General features: G+C 42.6%; 1 long non-coding RNA gene across 3 annotated transcripts in view; it reads right to left on the reverse strand.

Annotated features, from left to right (window-relative positions):
- Positions 1–312: 312 nt before the first annotated feature.
- The window catches only part of LOC141273481 (uncharacterized), a 254838-nt gene continuing 233766 nt past the window's right edge, over positions 313–21384 (reverse strand). For all 3 annotated transcript variants that reach the window (XR_012322096.1, XR_012322098.1, XR_012322097.1), the window contains one exon: positions 313–3557. This is a non-coding gene — a long non-coding RNA (uncharacterized lncRNA). The remainder of the gene's footprint in view (positions 3558–21384) is intronic.

Raw genomic sequence — 21384 nt, forward strand, 5'->3', positions numbered from 1 at the left:
AATTGCATTTCTAGGGAAAATTTGCAAGAACAGGCAAATTCAAATTTTACCTTATCGACTCATCTCTAGTATTTATATAACCTGATTTTAGGGCTGTTCATGTGTTATGAACTTTTCTACTCCAGTTAGAGCAAAATGTGTAATATTTGACTTGGCACATTTATTTTCACAAAAATTAAGAAGTTGCGTTGTTTATGTTTATTTCGGCAATTTAATGCATTTTTTCAGAAACAGATAGAGTTATTATGTCACTCTGTGAGATACACTTATGGTAATACTCATCAGTGTGGAATTCCCCAAATAATTAGATTATTACACACAGACTACTCACATTATGAGTCACCGGTTTGGATAGCCGAATGATAAACATTTAAAGGTACAAACAGTTATTTCAATGACTGCCAGCTAATCGGCTTCAATGCCTTCATCAGGGTTAATTAATTCCAATAATAAGTGCTACAATGTATTACATGAAAAACATAACTTAGGGCTTATTCACACATCAGTATTCAGTCAGTATTTTCCATCAGTGTTTGCATGCTAAAACCAGGAGTGAAACTTACAGAAAAAAATGATAATTGAAAGATTGACACCTGTTCTGAGATTTGGAGACACTCCTGGTTTTGACATACAAATACTGATGAAATACTGATCAAAAATACTGATGTGTGAATAAAGCCTTAGAGTGTTATTACAAACAAAGTTATTATTACCTATTCACAGGACAGGTGATAGCTTTCTGATTGGTTGGGGCCCGACCTCTGAGACTCTGAGAAACAGGCTCTGAAATGTCCCTCGACAATTGAGCAGAGGCTGTAAACCATTATAACTGCACGTATTTTTGCATGATGGGGTAAGAGGATTAACTTTAAAATTCTGTATCGAAAATCTCCAATACTATAATACTATATATTATAATAATGGTGTTCCCTTGCATGGCAGAATGGCTGTACACTAGAACCAGATGAACTGATACCTCTGCAACCCCATAGTTACAGCTCCAATAATGCTCAAAACTAATCTGTTCAATTCAGAAGCATGCTTATTAATAGCCATACATAATGGAGTAAGGGGCTCCAAAGCAAAGATTTTACACCACCTCACTTCTAACCACCTAGGACAAGAGCTGAATCATAACTATAGTGTGTGCAGGGGTAGTAGACACACCAGGATCCTGGAGCCAAGGGGGTCAAAAGGTGTCTCGTTGGCCCATAAGAGAAGACCTGCGATGAGTAGGGTCCCAATTGGAGATTTTGCATTTTTACACAAGTTACGACATTGAACAAGAGGCCTTGATGGTTATTTGTTCTTCATTTCATTTCCATATTCCTTGAGTTACTTTGTCCTCACTCATGTTTCCTAATGTAGGTGGAACAAACATTATCTTCACCTATTAATATTATGCAGCCAACTTATTTTGCACTCTCTTCCCCATTTCTGTCATATGGTCGGCTGCCATGCTACATAAGCCCATATATCAGCTTGAACCAGAAAAAAACAAATTTTTTTTCTGGGATATAAGTAGATAAAATACTATTTAAACTTCATTGGAACATAAGTTATTGTACCATTTTTACTTTTTTGGGGGTAAGCCTTCTGTAGTGTTCACATGCCAGTCTTATTCATCAAATGCCTGTGGTTGACAAGACACGTCATTTAGCATCCTCATTGAAACATACCGCACTCACCACATACACTTTCGCAGGTCTTGGTTGTCAGAAATCTAGTGCAGTGTAATGTGCTTTAAAAGGAATGTGTCATCAGGAAACAGGAAATGACCTATTGTTTAAAATCAGGTTTTTATGTTAAAGGTATTTTTGGGGGGTAATCTTTTTTTTTTTAATTTCCGTATTACACTGTGATTTAAATATAAAAATTAGAAATCTTTTCACACTGGCGTTTTTAGATTTTAAAGAGGTTGCCCACTACTTTAGCACTGATGACCTATCTTTAGGATAGATCATCTGTCACAATTCCTCCGCTCAGTGATTGTTTTGTTGTCCTGTGGAAAATGGGTCATGCTGAGTTGTCGGTGTTTTGATTGACTGCTTGGCTGTCCAATCTGGGACTGGGAGGTGCGGGACTTTCTCCAAGTGTTCTCTGTTCTGGAGATTGCCCAAGCTATTTAAGTGAGCTGTCTGCCTCTGATCCCTGCCAGACATAATTTTTACTTCTTGGTGAGTGTTTGCCTGATTCTGTTGTTCTCAATTGTGATCTTCCGCTGCCTGACCCTTTGGACCGTGTTCTGACTATCCCTTTGTCTTGTCCTTTTGCTTTGATCGGCTATCTCCTGGTATTTTGTCCCCGGACCGTGACCTGACTTACGCCTTTGTCTTTTCCCTTGGTTATCTATGTGCTTTCTTGGTACTGACCTTGCAGTGTCTGACTTCTCTGCCTCATGGTCTATCCGTGAGTAATGACTAGCATCACATTATCAATGTCTGATCGGTCAGGATCTGACACCCGGCACCCTCGCCGATCAGCTGTTATCGGTGTTGGCGGCGACCGCCAGCTGGAAATACTCACTTGTGGAGCTGGTCGCCTTCTGTTAGTGGGCGAGGCTTGGTACTGGACATCCGCCTCCTAATCAAATCAATAGGAGGAGGATGTGCAGTACCCTGTGGCGGTCACTATGAGAGGGCTGTCAGCTCTGCAAACGAGCACTTCTGGCCGGCGGCCTCCACCACCGATATCAGGTTATCGGCGGGGGTGCCAGGTATTGGACCCCTACCAATCAGACATTGATGACCTATTCTAAGGATAGGTCATCAATGAAAAATTAGTGGACAATCTCTTTAACTTTATTTTTTTTTAAATTACATGAACATTAACAGCAATAGACTGATTCAGACCCTATCTTTTGTATTGAGGCATCTAATGAGCATGTACAAAAGTTAACTGTGACGGAAGGGGGAGTTCTGATATCTCCAATTGTAAGTAGTGGCTCTTGTGTTACCAGCTGGGTATGTATGGAGGTGTTATGTGTCATTGTAATCCTGCCTCTTATGATAAGGAACCTGCTGAAAACTCTTCCTGAAGGGACAGCCAGTATGAGTCTAAAACAGCCCTAGCGGCCAGTGTAAAAATTGCAAGATGACTATTTATTTTTTATTTTTTTTTAATACAGATCAGGATATGAATAAAAACTTTGCAAAAGGTTTTTTAAGAATATGTGTGACACAAAAACCTGATTTCAACAATAGATCATTTTCTGATTATATATATTTTTTAATAGAGGAGATTCACTGATGTGTCCCGTGGGTTGTCCCTACTCTGCAGTCATTTTATGGACAGGAGCGGCATGCGGACAGGGCAGAAGGCTTATAGCACAAGGAGACATGGTATCAGAAACATAGAAAGAGGAGCAGAACTTCATAAAAAGATATATTAGTAAATTCCATGTATTCATCTTTAACAAACGTAACATTAGACATAAATTGTCTTCTTTAAATAAATATATTTCAGCTGTGCGAAACCGGCCTTCGGAGACTTTTGGTGGCAGGTGCTCTTTAAAATTTGAGTACTGGCAAGGCATTTATCAGTTTCCATGTTAATGCCTACAGGGAGAAAGAAATAACATTATTTTACATTTCAATATAGCCGATAGTTTTATTATGCATACATGGAACAAGTGCCAAATTATAGGCATTATTATAGGCACGAGCTCAAATACCTTACATGTCTTGGCTAGCTGTAGTCATATATATCCATAGACGCTTAATCCAATTGCCTTTTAACTTTAATGTTGGCTCCCCACACCCATTCAGATATTGTATGTTTTCTCTTTCAGACATGAGCCAAAATGACAAGAACAACAGGCTGAGTTGGTGCCGCATGTTCTGCACCCACACACTGCAAATGCTGACTTAATTTAATGTAATAATACATACTAGATTACAATCCCAAATTTATTATAATGTTAAGCGCAGTTACAGCGTTGCAGCCTTCACAGACAAATTCCCATTAAAGGGCATAAAGAAATCTAGAACATGCAAAATCGTATAATTGCACGAGCCCTAAAGGATGACAGACGCACGAGTGCCATCCATCGTTTTGATGGATAGCGCTCGTCCACATGTTATTCAATGGGACTGTGTACATGCCCAATTTTTTCCAAAGCTCATCTGGGGAAAAAAATTGCAGCATGTCAGAGTTTGATCTGATATTCGGATCACATTCAGCCATGCAAGACAATAAATCTCCTGGAAAACATCGGACTGCACTCGGATGACTTCTAAGATAGAAACAGTTAAAGTATTAGGGAATGGCTTCAAGATGGGGTGGTGGACAGGGGCAGTTAAGAAGAGGAGCACTTCCTGGCTTTAGTCAGACAGATAGTTGGAGATTAGATTGCAAGATAAGGAAAGTGCTAGCAGCGTTCAAGGCAAGAGGGCTGGTAGGGCATGAAAAGTACGTTTTGTTAAGACAGCATGAGAACATTGGCTACTGTCTTCTGCGGACATCCCTGCAATGTTTGGGGCCTACAGCCAGAATTAGGCACTGGAAAGTGTGTCTTATTCCCTTCTAACAAGTGGAAGCCGGATGGGGAGTCATGCGAAGCAAACGGTACGGGTCTCATGAGAGCTGTGGAGCCAGATAGAGTATCCCAGGGATGGCCGAGGAAGCCATCATGCGAAGGGATAGCTCAGGCTGAACATACAAAGAAACATGTAAACGTACAGAGCTGTAACATCAATTGAATATGAACTACTAAGTAAAGGTGAACTGTTGGTTATGAAGCGAGTGTCCCCTGATTTATGTGCAGCTGTTCCTGGATCCAGAATCGTGGAGACAGCAAAGGCCTCTGGCCGAAACGTGAGTGTTATGCACTATACCCACAGCACAATGGAACTGGGACATTGTTTATTTGTGGGGTGCCAGGGTATGGGAGAACAGCAACATGACTACCGCCCCAGAACACCTTACAGATCCAAGGCACTCCATATGCCGCCTCTGTATGGAATTGTTTTCTTTCCTTGAAACAACTGCACCTACGGTCCTCAATGTTGACCATTTCTTGGTGGTTCTTCAAAAGAGCTTGAATAGCACATCTTGAAGCAAGAGTCTGCTTTGAAATATTTACCTAGGAGAGACCTTGTGGATGCTGAATAACTACCTTGGGTCATGTTACTTTGCACAATCTAGCCATAGTATATGACCTGTGAAATGAGTCTGTCTTCCACAACCTCACCTTTGTTGCTGAGTTTGGCTGCTCCTCACCCACCTCACCCAGTTTTAAGCCTCATTTGCAGTTGTTTCAATTTGAGTTAATGGATGTATTTTAACCTACATATGAAAATGATGATCATTATCACCTGTTTGGTTTAACTGGACACTGATACACCTGATTATAAGCATACACTTCCACTTAAGGTACATTTAAAAATTTGTTCCCCATTCTGTAACAAATATTTTTAGATATTAGACACGTTTTTTTCTATGGGGCAGGACTAGTAACAGCAAAATTAAATGACAGTGGCAAATTATTATTTATTTTATTTATTTATCATTTATTTTACACATTGTGCCTCCTATAAGGTTATAAAAGATCTTTGAGGGGGGACATATAAATATTGAAATATTTTTATTTTCATCTTGAAACTGGGGCTGGTATATTAGCCCGCGTTGCAAGGGAAATGCAGTCACCTGCCGGCAATTGCTTAGCAGAGCTGTCAGAGTCTCCTATGACCCAGCAGCTCCTGCTCCCTCACTATACAAAGAGATCACATGACCGCTGTATATGAAGCACCATCAGTGCTTCTGTGGCGCCCCTGAGGGTTCAGTCGCCACAGAGGTACTGCATCTCACCCAGAGGTGTGGTATCTCACGCTCAGGTAAGGAAGGAGTACAGCTCGGGAACCTAACATCTGCATTCACTACACCACATTTCAGAGGGCAGGGCGAGATTGCTCCTACGGGAGAGCACAGTCCCTGGTCCCTGGCTGGAGTGGTGGGAACCACCTAGAGAGGGGGAACCATGTAGTGGATGGGGTGCAGGAAGTAGATCCTGGGAGCACTTGAAAGGAAGCAGTATAAAATAGAGAGACCATCTTAGATCCGGGTTCGTTCAGTCAGAGGAGGAGAAGTGACAGGAGCAGAGGCTCTATATGAGCTCTGCTCCAGAGGCGGCCTGAACAGTGAGGCCCAAGTCTGGGAAGAGAAGGGGAGCAGGAAAGGCTCCAGGAGGAAGGAACGAGGGGATCCTAGGGGTTCGGGCAGTGCTGGAGGCCACCCGTACGCCCGAATCTACAAGACAGTAGAAGGATTAAGCTGCAGAGGGGACCGGCCCCTTAACTAGCACGGATACTTTAAGTCCAAGTAGCAACCGGAGGTGGCTGTACTTTCAGGGTGCAGTTGCCCACTACCACAGTTAACAATCGCCGAAAAGGTGGCCACATAGGGCCCAGGGGACTGCAGGTCGCCCGCCAAGACCCGAGGCCACCGGCTTGGGACACTGACTGTGAGGCGCAGGGCAGGAGGGTGAGAGCCAGCACAGGAAGACGGCTGAGGAAGGCACATAGAAAGGGGTCCTGTTAAGTGCTCTGGAAATACCTGAGGGTGGACTGAGCCCCTCACTGAGTAAGCACAGAACGACGTGGGCAATTACATTGAGCTCTGTAATCTGGACTGCAATAACTGTGAGTAAAGACCCTGGGACTGCACTATCTTGTCTCTGTATTACTTGCTGCACTATCCCTCTCTGCACTACAACGCTCAGCACAACCACCATCATCCTCAGACACCGCCCTGAAGCTAACTCTTCCTGTGGGGAGTTATACCTGTGGGGAGTTATACCATCATTGCTGCGCAACCACCAGCTTCGGAGGACTGTTCCGCAGCGGCGGCCCCTTTAGCCGCACTCCACAGGTGGCGTAGTCGGACATTATAAAAACCTATACATATCATTCTCCTTGGATTGACCGCCCTGGGTCACGGTCTGGGTCACCGCCACTGTGACTACAACCCCCAGCATCTACCGGCCCAGCTCCGGGTACCCCACGGCCCAGGGGGCGCGTCACTTCCATTATTGTGTACATAGCGCTTCTTTAGCTCTGTGCATACAGCGATTGAGAAAGCACAGACTGTAATAAACTGCCTATACCTTCTCTATGATCCCCTTTTCTGAAGCTACATGATAGCGTGTAGTTGCGCTCCTGTGCAGTGACGTTCTCAAATGAGTAGGAGCGGGACCACCTGGACGTGTAAAGTCTACAGGCTACGGGCGGTCCAAAACCAGTTAAAGAGAACTTGTCATCAGAAACTGACCAATTGTTTAACTCAGATTTTTTATGTTAAATGTATTTTTTTCCTAAATTTATAATAGTGATATGGAAAATTGAGTGACTATCTGTAGAAAAAATTATAACCAAAACCTTAGAATTCTAACACTGGTCACTAAGCCTAATACTAGACTCATACTTCCTGTTAAGTACAGAAGACTTTTCAGCAGTCTCATTATCATCACAGACAGGATTACAATGAAAGGTAACACCTCTATATACAGTAGATAACACAGGATCCACCACAGATCCTCCTCTCTTAACAATCACCTTTGCCAAAAATAAAAGCAAACAAATAGAGAAATTATGTTGCTGCTAATGGACATGTGAGGAACAGGAAGTAGCAGTCTAGTATTAGGCCTAGTATCCATTGTGAAAATGACAAGATTTTTGTTTGCTATAGATAATGATATTAAAAATATTTAAAAAAATATCAAAATGATTAGGAATTACATAAAAGACTTGATATAAACAATAAATCATTGCCTTTGAACATATAGGCCTTTTCCAGTAATGCAAACAGCAAGGAAAAATAAAGAAGTATTTATTTCTACAAAGCTACATTGCCCTGGAATTAAAGTCTAATCTATGTCGGTGAAGACATACATGTAATAAATATCAGCCGGTGCCACCTCTTCAGAATAATAAAATGTACGGATAACGTAGGCTGGTCATAAATATTAAACATTAAGTGATCCAACAAATTACAACAGGATCACTACAACCCCACTATCCCGTCATTTCTACTGCTGGGAGAAACAAAATTTGGCATGCTGGATTTTCACATGCTTCATAAATATATGTAAAATTTACTCTATTTTAACTTTTATATTGTTAAAGGAATCTATACATCCTTTTTACATCTCCATGCCATCTTCTGGGAATATTTGGGAAGGGTTGGTTGTTAGTGATGAGTGAGCACTAACATGCTCGGATACTCGTTGTTCGGGTCGAGCAAATCGTAATGCTCGGGTGCTTGACCCAAGTAACAAGCCCAATGTAAGTCTATGGGAAACTCGAGCATTTTTACGGCTGCCCCCCTGGAGTTCTGAAGGGGGGGTTAGAAATTGGCCAAGTCGATGAGAACAGCGCTAAAATGATATGGGAACAGCATGGGGAAGACCCCTGGAAGCATTTCTGACTCCCAGGTCAATGCTGTGAACAATGTTGTTAGAGTATTACGCCACTTTTACGGACTCACAATAAAGCATACAAAAAGGAAACCAAAATGGTAAAAAACATTAAGGGACATTCTTTCCAGGGTAATGACTTGTGTATAAGGCAAAATAAATATACAAAAACAAAAATGGTCCTCCACACCTTGGCCTATGTTCACACGTAGTGGTTTTTGATGCATTTTTGCACTTTTGCATTGTTTTCAACGGTGAAAAATACATTCACCGGTAAATGTAATTTTAACATTTTACTACCTTATCTGGCCATGTGGTGTGTGAGACATTATCAGACACATCCATACAGTGCTGAAATGACATGGGAACAGCATGGGAAAGACCCCTGGAAGCATCTCTGCATCCCAGGTCACTGCCTAAAACCGAGGTCATCAGACATGATCCTATATTACTGCGGTAATAATAGAGACATTTTTGGCAATGTGACAAATATTAAACTCCATTTAAAATGGGCAAGGCACGTGGCAAGGGACGGGGAAGTGGACGTAATGGTGATGGTGCACGGAGAGGCCGAGGCCGGAGCACAACAAGCACCCACATCATGTCAACTTAGCTTCCTGTCCCACTTTCTAGGGGGCCGTGGAATTCCACTCTTCAAGCCAGACCAGTGTGAAAAGGTTTAGTTGGATAGCAGATAAATAGATAATGCTTCCAGTCAGTTTGCAACCATCACCACTCTGTCTTCCACACGGTCCAGTCTCAGTAGCCGTGAGTCTGGACCACATTATTATTATTGTTATAGTGCTTTACATGTGAAAAAGGGGTATACATAGCAAAAACAATTACAATAATCTTGAATAAAAACGTGACAGCGACTGGTACAGGAGAAGAGGGTACCCTGCCTGCGAGGGCTCACAGTCTACAAAGGATGGGTGAGGATACAGTAGGTGAGGGCAGAGCTGGTCATGCAGCGGTATGGTGGAGCGAGCGTTACTGCATGTTGTAGGCTTGTCAGAAGATGTAGGTCTTCAGGTTCCTTTTGAAGGTTTCCATGGTAGGCGTGAGCCTGATAAGTTGGGGTAGAGAGTTCCAGAGTAGGGGGGATGCACAGGAGAAATCTTGTATGCGATTGTGGGAAGAGGAGATAAGAGGGGAGTAGAGAAGGAGATCTTGGGGGAATCAGAGGTTACGTGCAGGTAAGTACGAGGAGACTAGGTCACAGATGTATGGAGGAGACTGGTTGTGGATGGCTTTGCATGCCAATGTTAGGGTTTTAAACTAGAGTCTCTGGGCAATGGGGAGCCAGTGAAGGGATTGACAGAGGGGAGAGGCCAGGGAGAGGGGGGACAGGTGGATTAGTTGGGCAGCAGAGTTTAGAATAGATTGGAGGGGTGCGAGAGTGTTAGAAGGGAAGCCACATAGCAGGAGGTTGAAGTAGTTGAGACGGGAGATGATGAGGGCATGCACAATTGTTTTTGCAGATTCTTGTTTGAGGAATGTTCGGATCCGGGAGACTTTTTTTTACTTGGAATCGGCATATTCCTCACCCTGATCCTCCTTCCTCCCATCATGCCGAGTGCCCGGAGACAACTGATCCCACACTTGGACACTCAAAAGAACTGTTCTGTTCATCTTTCCATTCATAGATTCTGGCCTCTCACTTGGTCCTCTTCAACTGGGGCAACAGGAGATCGCAAGTATCAATGTACAAATATTTCAGCAGCCATGGTCACACGAAGGTGACGGTGGGAAAGTGCAAGTACTGTTGAAAAAGGTGGATGATGATGAGACACAATGGACAGAAAGTTAGGAGGAGGACCAGGGTGCAGTGGTGTAAGACGAGGTGGTGGACGATAAAGTTACTGACCCAACATAGAAGGGTGACATGTATAGCGAGGACAGCAGCGTAGAGGGGGAGAGAGGCATAGCACCACAACAGGCAGAAAGAAGCAGTGGGGTGGCCACAGACACAAGGTGGGCAAATGTTCCCCAAAACACCAATACCAGGGAAGTTGCCAGTCCAACTGCTAGGTCTTCCCGAGTCTGGCTCTTTTTTAAAGACTGTCCAGTTAACCCCAAAAAGTCCATTTGCAACATCTGCCATGCCAGCATCAGCAGGGGCAGCTCAGGCACATGACAGCAAAGCACCCGACTAGTTTGGCCGAATGCCAGGGTCCAGAAACAGTGTCTGCGGGTGACACCGCTGCCTCTTCCCCTGTTGTACGTGCACGCCAAGCCTCCATCCATGATGCAGGCGACGATCCCTCCCACCCTGCAGCTGTCGTTGCACACTTGCAACCATCACAGTCAGCAATCTTGTCCACGTTCTTGTCCCAGTGCAGTCTTCAGTTGTCCCTACCCCAGTCCTTGGAACACAAGCACAAATACGCAGCTACCCACAGGCCACAATACTAAACTGTCACATTTCTCAACTGCTTGCACTACAAATTTTGCCTTTTAGGCTCGTGCAGGCGGAAGCTTTCCGCAACCTCATGGCGACTGCTGTCCCTTGGTACTCGGTCCCCAGCCGCCACTATTTCTTCCAGTGTGCCATCCCCGCCTTATACAAGCATGGGTCCCAGAACATTACCCGTACTCTCGCCAACGCAGTTACTGGAAAGGACCACTTAACCCCAGACACAATGTCAAGGGCTTGTGGCCAGGGACAGTATATCTCACTGACGACACACTGGGTAATATTGTGGAAGCCGGGACCCAGTCGGACCCTGGGGCGGAACACATCCTCCCGACGCAGAGGATTGCAGGCCCTGGGTCAATCAAGCTTCAAAACAATGTTCACAAGATAGACAGAAGCGGTGGTCGGTCTCCTAGACAACGAGCAAACTCCTTCATGATGATAGAGGCCACCATCTCCTTAGCTTGCTGGTTGTCACAAATAATTTGGAGATTTGTGGCAACTCTGGTTATGCTGTAATATAAATGTAGTTTTTTCCTTTTGGTCCAGCAAGGGCTAATGTTAGTCTCCTGCTAGCAACCTTTTGTTAACAATCAGCTGATGTTGGTTGGTGCCACTCCCACCTCCCTTTAAATAGCCAAATGATCCATCAGCTGACCGCCGGTTATACTTCATTCTATGCTGACCTCTTTGAAGGAGCCAGTCTCTGGAGAAGCTGTGGTGTTCGTTGCTATTGCAGCTGTGAAGTTTTCTGTTGGAGAGATAAGTGTATTTAATGTTGTTATCTTCTCATTGTTTGTCTTACCTGCCTTGTGTTGTCCTATTGTAGTGGTGAAACTAATGTCTCACTGGCCTGCGCACTAGCCAGGTTAAGTCCAGGGCCAGCGAGGGCTTAGGCACGTGATCAGGCACGGGGGGAGGACCCGTCTAAGGACAATAGGGGAGCTTAGGGACAGACGCAGTTGGTGTCAGGAGGTGTCCCTTCCCTTGTTCCCTACCGCTAGGGCCCTCCTTCCCCCTCTATCTCCCGTTGCATTCATGTGTTGTGCCATCCGCCGGACATCCCCTTGTTGTTCCGTGACACTGGTACTTTTCAGTGGGAATGAGCTTGTCTCCAACCATTCAGGAATATTCAGTAAATGGCATGCCATGGTTTAGTATTAGCACCCTGTACCAGAAGCAAAGCCATCCACAATTCCCATATCTCAGAAATTTTATTTGGTAGACTGGCTGTCCAAACATTACTTTCTCACAAAGGAGCAGAAGACACTGAGTGGCAGTAGGTGCAAGTTTCCCCAGCATGACCTGTTTGTTAGATATCAGAGGGAGAACAGAATTGGGCTTTGCCAAGGTGTCAGATTGCTCTTAAGTCTTATAGATTGCTGGAGCCAGTCCACAGTAAAAAAGCAGCCATAGAGTGTCCGGGAACCTTCACACAGACTTTTCTTAGCCAGGGCTGCTTCTCAGTGAGAGTTGTATTTCACCACAGCCATATTCTTTAGGTACGTGAAAGGACTGGCATAGAGGAAAACCGTATTTACTTCGGCTGTCATTTCTCCACCACCAGGTTCCGGACATTGCCACACACGACTATGCCTGATTGTATGTTCAGAGGTGAGAGCCACAGATCTGCCTGCTCTGTTACAGCTTTCACCAACTTTGCAGCGGTGTGCAGTTTGTCACATAAGCATATTATCTTCAGTACAGCCTGTTGCCACTTGGCCGAGGCAGTGTTGCAATGCTTCCAGCTTGCGACTCATGTTGTCATTTCGGAGATGGAGGCTGAAGAGGAGGAGGAGGTTAAGGAGCTGTAGAATGTGATTACATTGAGGTTACTTTGGCGAGTCTGTTTTTTACACTAAAGATTCTGCTGTGTTTTTTATATATATATATATATATATATATATATATATATTTTTTTTTTACGCCTCTTCAAATGTGTATTGGAGTGTGTCCTAATTTTTGGCAGCCCTTGAAATTGCTGCATATGCAATAACAGTATAGGAGACCCACTCCTTAATAATGGGAAGGACAATTCAAATAGATTCTATATTCTAGAATATTACCTGTCTTATCTGAAATTCGTTTATGGGTGAGCTATCGCAGTATGAATAGCTTATTACACCGATCCAGCCAGGTATTATTGCCTTATACTGCGTGCTGCTGGTGCTGACGAAAAAAAATACAAATCTATTCTATTCCCTATCGATATTACTGTTATATGTATTTACAATAGGGACAGGTGCTGCTAGGTGGTATCATAAGCTTGTTCAATCTAGTCACATAAATCTCTTCCACAGTCCATAACTTTTTTTGTTATTTATTTGGCCTTAAATACAAGTCATGATGACCCTGCAAAAAATGTTTCTTAACATTTCTTCCAGGAAAATCCATTTTAGCATAGTTTTTGTATGTTTTATTGTGAGTCCGTAAAAGTGGCGTAATACTCTGGCAATATTGTTCACAGATATGCTATTGGTCAGTGACCAAGTGTACATAAGTTTGAACAACACACAACTGGCAGACTTTAAATGGAGTGTAATATCTGGCAAGCTCCCCAAAATGTCACGACTATTATGGCAGTAATATCAGATTAAGTCTGATGACCACGGTTTTAGGCAGTGGCCTTGTAGTATGGTATTAGCAATCGTCAGCAATCAAGTGTGAATAGGTTTGAACAACACACAACTGGCAGACTTTAAACGGAGTGTAATATCTGGCACGCTCTCAAAAAATTTGATGATTGTTACTGCAGTAATATGGGATCATGTGTGATGACCACAGTTTTAGGCAGTGACGCTAGAGATATGGTATTGGTCAGCAACCAAGTGTGAATAGGTTGAGCAACACACAACTGGTTGACTTTAACTGGAGTATAATATTTGGCACGCTTCAAAAAATGTCCTGATTATTACCGCTGTAATATGGGATCACGTCTGATGACGGAAAAGTTTCTCTGCTTCCACAATACAGCAATGCAAATAAAATAAAAAAAATGTGTCTGTATTCTGCTAACAAGCTAATGGAGCAGTAAAACGGTGTACTATATTGCTTTTTAAACAAATAATCAAGATTAAGAGCTAAAAAAAAATTATCCCTGATATCTAGGGCTATGGATATCTGTAACATCAGCAGACAGAACGTACAATGGATACTATTCTGTTGTATACAGTGTCCACAAACTCTGCCTGCCTAACTCCTGCTATCACCAGTAATATATGCAGCTGGATTAGTCCTTAGAATGACTGTTAGTTCAGATAAATATATATATACAGTACAGACCAAAAGTTTGTACAGACCTTCTCATTTAAAGATTTTTCTGTATTTTCATGACTATGAAAATTGTACATTCACACTGAAGGCATCAAAACTATGAATTAACACACGTGGAATTATATACTTAACAAAAAAGTGTGAAACAGCTGAAACTATGTCTTATATTCTAGGTTCTTCAAAGTAGCCACCTTTTGCTTTGATGACTGCTTTGCACACTCTTGGCATTCTCTTGATGAGCTTTAAGAGGTAGTCACCGGAAATGGTCTTCCAACAATCTTGAAGGAGTTCCCAGAGATGCTTAGCACTTGTTGGCCCTTTTGCCTTCACTCTGCGGTCCAGCTCACCCCAAACCATCTCGATTGGGTTCAGGTCTGGTGACTGTGGAGGCCAGGTCATCTGGCGTAGCACGCCATCACTCTCCTTCTTGGTCAAATAGCCCTTACACAGCCTGGAGGTGTGTTTGGGGTCATTGTCCTGTTGAAAAATAAATGATGGTCCAACTAAACGCTAACCGGATGGAATAGCATACCGCTGCAAGATGCTGTGGTAGCCATGCTGGTTTAGTATGCCTTCAATTTTGAATAAATCCCCAACAGTGTCACCAGCAAAGCACCCCCACACCATCACACTTCCTCCTCCATGCTTCACGGTGGGAACCAGGCATGTAGAGTCCATCCGTTCACCCTTTCTGCGTCGCACAAAGACACGGTGGTTGGAACCAAAGATCTCAAATTTGGACTCATCAGACCAAAGCACAGATTTCCACTGGTCTAATGTCCATTCCTTGTGTTCTTTAGCCCAAACAAGTCTCTTCTGCTTGTTGCCTGTCCTTAGCAGTGGTTTCCTAGCAGCTATTTTACCATGAAGGCCTGCTGCACAAAGTCTCCTCTTAATAGTTGTTGTAGAGATGTGTCTGCTGCTAGAACTCTGTGTAGCATTGACCTGGTCTCTAATCTGAGCTGCTGTTAACCTGCGATTTCTGAGGCTGGTGACTCGGATAAGCTTATCCTCAGAAGCAGAGGTGACTCTTGGTCTTCCTTTCCTGGGGCGGTCCTCATGTGAGCCAGTTTCTTTGTAGTGCTTGATGGTTTTTGCAACTGCACTTGGGGACACTTTCAAAGTTTGCCTAATTTTTCACACTGACTGACCTTCATTTCTTAAAGTAATGATGGCCACTTGTTTTTCTTTACTTAGCTGCTTTTTTCTTGCCATAATACAAATTCTAACAGTCTATTCAGTAGGACTATCAGCTGTGTATCCACCTGACTTCTGCACAACACAACTGATGGTCCCAACCCCATTTATAAGGCAAGAAATCCCACTTATTAAACCTGACAGGGCACACCTGTGAAGTGAAAACCATTTCCAGTGACTACCTCTTGAAGCTCATCAAGAGAATGCCAAGAGTGTGCAAAGCAGTCATCAAAGCAAAAGGTGGCTACTTTGAAGAACCTAGAATATAAGACATATTTTCAGTTGTTTCACACTTTTTTGTTAAGTATATAATTCCACATGTGTTAATTCATAGTTTTGATGCCTTCAGTGTGAATGTACAATTTTCATAGTCATGAAAATACAGAAAAATCTTTAAATGAGAAGGTGTGTCCAAACTTTTGGTCTGTACTGTATATTGCTGTGGAATACCTCGACCTCACTAATATACTGCCAATTCTCTCCCTCACTCAGCAGCACCTCTCCCTACTCTGCCTGTTTCCGGGGTAGACTGTGACGAGCATAGGGTCATCAGGTCTTATATAGACCCGATGATGCTATGCGGCCAGCCAGTCACTGTAATGCCACAACCAACATGGCTACGGCATTACTGTGAGTGGCAGGCAATCCTCGCATGTTTATTCGCTGTCTAAAGAGCGCCAAACATGCGTAGCGGGGACTCGAGCTCCCGCTCGAGCATCCGGGAAGTACTTGCCGAGCATTAAGCATCTCGAACAGTGAGATGCTCGGGCGAGTACAGAGCAGAAGCGAGCATGCTCGCTCATCAGTATTGGTTGTTACTAGGTGTTGAAGGTCCAGCATCGTGAGCTTCATCATTGATTATAATTTTAGGAGTGCTGTCTCAATTGCACGACAATAAATCTACCAGCCTTAGCCGTCCGATGCCAAAAACCCTAGCGATCAGCCACAAAAGCAGCAGCTACACATTTTTTCTACAGTGGCCACAAGAGGGGAAATGTGGTATTACATGTGTAGAGTTAAAACATTCTGAGTTTGGCCATTGGAGAATGGGCCCTTTATGAATTTAATATGCCATATAGTGCAGATGGACCTAGGTTTTCAATAGAGACATTGGTGAATATGTATTTTACAGAAGGTGAGCATTAGAATATTTTGCAGTAGCAAAATCTCCTATTTGAACCTTTTAATATATTTATCCAGCCATGGTATATGTTCTGGCCTCAACATCCATTTATTTAACTGTGTCTCCAGATAAGGTGGTTAATGTGGTCCCTGTTTTTTATTACTTTTTTTGGACAATAAGCAGAAATGACCCAAGTAACTAGACATTATATGTAATCACTGTTATTTTCTAATTATATACATTACAAGGCTCAATTGCATTCTAATAATATATTTAGATACATTTGGCAATAATTTCTATTATTATTATATTTATATTCTAAATATAGCCTCATCTACCATTTCATTTATATATTGTATGCCAACAGACCTTTAGAAAATTGTAACCAAAGTAAAACTTTCTTTTACTCCAGTAAACTTAAAGGGGTGGTCCGAAGTCCAAAGTAATTTTCCTCCTAAATCCATATCTTTTTATTGCCATAATCTAAACTATTTTCTAATATACTTGAATTAAAAATTCCCCATACTTCCCTAACTACACTATCTAGCTGCTTGTCTTTTTTTCACTGCCTTTTTGATGACGCTTCCAGTGCAACAGCAATCTCTCCATACGCTCCAATACACAGGAACTTTTGGCTCGGCTGCACGCTCCTGTATTCTATATAAGAGAGTACCTGCCACACTCCTCTGGCAGGAGCTTATTTTGTGCAAAAAATATATCAGCTATTGAAATTTAACAGCCCGATTCCTTCTCTCCCTCGACATTTTCTTTCGGGAGGCCCCTAAAAATATTAGTCTGTAGGCCAATCTTGTCAATATCAGCGGGATTGGCCGACTTTGGCCATCTCATATCTTTAGTTCTCATTAACACACCTCTTTTCATTTATATATCAAAAAGTCTGGGTATCTCGGGCTCCACTTCCTTCCTATTGTCCGCTGCCCTCTGTTGTGCTCCACTTCGGATTTTGCAAGTTGCCCCATGTGATTCAATGACATAATCTCCCTAGGCTTATTTAAGGCCCACTAAGACACACACCTGTGTTTCAGGATTGAGATTCTAGTGTCCTATGTTTGGTGTGCTCCAACATCTGTGCATATTGTGCTTCAACGTGCAAACCCTTTGTGATCCTACATACCTTCAGTCCTGCCTATTAGCCCTCACTTTACCTTCTACTGAAACAACTCATCGATTGCGGTAAGCTTACTATTGCTTTTATCCCTGCTAGGTTCCACTTAATCTGTCATACTGCTCATGTGATTCCTGATTGTCCAAGTCCTTATGGTTCCACGTGTCCTCTAGGAAGCCGGGAGGCTTTGTGCATCCACCTTACCATGCAAGCCTAACACAGATTCACCATATATAAAAAGTCTTCTTGCTGAAAAATAGAACTTTTATTTCATCCTTTAAAATACCTAGCCACGTTTTGGCCACAAAAGTCTTTCTCAAGCATATAATAAAGAGAAATATAGCCAATGGAAATATTAGCATCTTATAAACCACTTGAAACAGGCTGCACCACTTCCTCCTCCTCTTACCCATCCCCATTATCATGGTAACTCTCAAGCCAACAGAGAAGCACTATTTTAAAATCAATATAAAACCATCTAAACAGAATATAGAGGATCGGTTCCTGGCAATGTAATATCTATACATCTCAGTAATTATCAACAACCATAACAGCATGTTCTGTCCATGCATATAACAAATACCCATTATAGTCTTTGGGCATATTGACTTTTTTTTCCTTTTAAAGGACAGATTTTCCTTAAAAAAAAATGTGATTTTCAGATCAAACTCGTCCTTTTAGGTGAATCGGCCCGAAAAACGGATAGCAATCGGAAACCATCTGTGTGAGATCCGAATTCAGTCTGTTTAATTGGTAGAAGAAGCTTGGGAAAAAAAACTTGTCTATGAGAAAAATGTGCTCTTGGACCAAAAATGGTTAGTTTTTTTTCTTGTACGCAACAAAAGTGGATGTCTGAATGAGGCCTGAGGCAGGGAATGCCAACCTGCAATATTCTTACACATAGTGCATCATGTTCAAAATAAAATCTCTTGTATTTTGTCCATACCTTCAAGCGCTTGGATAATGAAACAGTTCACACTTTTATTAGGTGTGAACCAACCAAGCCTTGAATCTCTACAATAATAGATCGAGACTGCAAAATTTCTACCTTGTGTATTAAAAAAAAGCTCCATCGATGGCAGTGGACCTCAGTGGACTAAATGGAGCTTGTGAACTAGTGGCATCAGTGATATCACAGCATTACTAGGACTCAATCCTAGGGTCATAATACTGCAGAAAACTTGATCTCATTTGACAGGTAACATCTAATTTAGCGTCTACTTTCTTGTCAAGAGTAATCTGTGAAAATGAATTCCAGGGAGTGTGAGGAGGTCTTTCTGCTCCTTGTCGCCAGTTTATCAAGTTGCATACAAACTTAACTGTGCAATGGGCTTTCATTTCAGGACAGGTAAGTTATTGCAGAAGGGCAGGAGCAATGCTTGCTTGGAAATAAGAAAAAATAAAGTTCTAGCACCTATTGGACTGGCAGAATGCTGATAAAGATGAACCATCCATTATAAAAGAGTGGATGGTAAATTACAGAGTCTGAAAAAAAGAGACAGATCCTGGACGTAATAGACTGGCATGTGCATTAAATTCAGTTTTAACTTGTTGGAGATAAGGGCAGCAGGCCAATTCTGAAATATAGTCTTGATTGTCCATGTTATGATTTAAGGCCTTGTACACACGTTCAGTATTTGGTCAGCATTTTCCATCATTATTTGCAAGCCAATACCAGGAGTGGAACAATCAGAGGAAAACTATAATAGAAACACGTCACCACTTCTGTATTTATCACCCACTCCTGGTTTTAGCTTACAAATACTGATGTAAAATACTGACCAAATACTGAACGTGTACACATGGCCTTACAATGAAATGTGATTTTTGATCATTTTTTTTTAACACGTTAATGTATATCAATAGATCAGCTCTACAGTATGACTTTATTTTATGGAGGACTGTAGAAAGCTTGCTGAAATTGCAATTTGCTTATTTTGCAACTTGCGTAGATAGAGGAGAAGAGAAAGGAACTTGTAATCCATTACCAGGTGTTCTTTGCCTACTCAAAAGCACTGTCAAGGTACAGCCCGAGGTCCTTGTTCTAAAAGAAAACGACGTCACGGCTGACAGCCAGTTATTCTTGGAGCTGTTTACATTGGGTCAATGTGTTTTAGAGAGAAAAGATCTAAACAATTAATCACTCTTCATATTTCCCTCCTTTTCCTCCTCGGATCCAGCTCTCAGAGTATACACAAACCTTGTAATCAGAGTGCAGCGTTATAAACAAAAAACCTACACGTTCCTTTTCGGGACCACACAGGAGACTGGGGCTTACAGCTAAGTTGTCCCTTAACAAAGGCCAAAGCACTGATCTTTGAAGAACTTCATTTGGTAGCAATATGGTGTCGAGTCGCCTTACAGGTCCGTAAATGACATAACCCTATATCACCCCAGAACTCTTGGCTTTGAAGGCTGACTTCAGACATATCTTCCACTTCCTCATGCTGATGGTGACCATTTTTCGATTCAGCATAATAGTATCTGTTTTCATTTCTTCATTGACTTGAGAATTTTTGTATAATTAGAAGAAATTTGTGAAGTTAGTTTGCAGGGCAAAACACTTTTAATTAGAGATCCGTGATGGCTCGGTTGTAAGCACTGGTGACTTACAGCAATGGGCTCTTGGGTTCAAATCCAACCGTGAACAAAATCTGCAAAGAGACTATGTTCTCCCCATATTGTGCACATTTCCTCCACCCACACTTTAAAAACATGCTCATAGGTGTTTGTTGGAGTCTACAGAGGCGGACTTATAATTGGTGCAACCTGTGCAGTCGCACAGGTGCCCAAGAAGTGAGGGGCCTATTTCCACCTCTAAAGCAAGTGGAATTGTGCATTATGATGAGCTATTGGACTGCAAAGGGCCCATATTCCATTCTTGCTCAGGGGCCCACATCTGTCTGTGTCAGACAGTGGGAGTGTACTGTATCTGCATATTTATGCTGGGCCAGGCGCTGTGCAGAGAAGATGATGCTGTATTTTTTTTCCATTCTGTTCTGTGAGTTATTTGTGTGTCTCTGTTCTTCTAGTATTCTCCATGTTGTGGTGATGCAGATAATGGTTACTGTGTGTCCCAAGTAAAAACAAAAAGTTTAAAACAGCGCCAAATTAGCATGACGTCGGCAGTGACGCCCCGTCAACAGAGCAGAGTGGAAGAGAAGCAGCTACTCTGTCGATGTGACGTCACTGGAAATCGCAGAATCGGCAGCAGGAGCAGTTTGTGACCGCTCTGTGTCGGCAGAGATTGGCGCTGGACACAACAAGTAGGTAGTTAGCAACTACCTGCCTGTTAGTTCTTCGGCCCACAGTGAAAAAAAATGAAAAAATGAAATAGTCTTGGATAACTCTTTCAAGAGAACTGCGAAAAATTTATCTGACAAAGGATTTTATAGTGTTTATTAGTCCAGAATCTGTAAGATGTGAATTCTGCTTTGGGAATCACTTGTGGTACGTCTGAACCATGCCTTCCCTCACTTTTTTTCTTCGTATGGGATGCACCAGTGCCGAATATGATAGTGTTGTATCCATGCCAGCGCAGAAAAATGCAGAGAAGCATAATTCAGAATTACCACAGGACTCCCAATGCCTATGTGGCAGCCATTTTGGACAACAGGGAACCAGTCACAGATACAGAAGGAGCGGCAGCCTTATGTACAGTGACTGTAGCGGTGTCCAAAGAACACCACAAGGCAGGATTCAAGCACCGCACAGCAGATGTGAAGACTGAAACAAAACTCTAGCCTTATTACGTACAAAGGAATTATATGCCAGGAGATGAGAATAACATCTCTGCTCCAGCTATGGCAATGAAAGCTCAATACAACAGTAGACATCAA

This window comes from Phyllobates terribilis, unplaced genomic scaffold, assembly GCF_046119375.1.
Source record: "Phyllobates terribilis strain yellow unplaced genomic scaffold, ASM4611937v1 Scaffold_5__5_contigs__length_657084704, whole genome shotgun sequence".
Lineage (NCBI taxonomy): Eukaryota > Metazoa > Chordata > Amphibia > Anura > Dendrobatidae > Phyllobates > Phyllobates terribilis.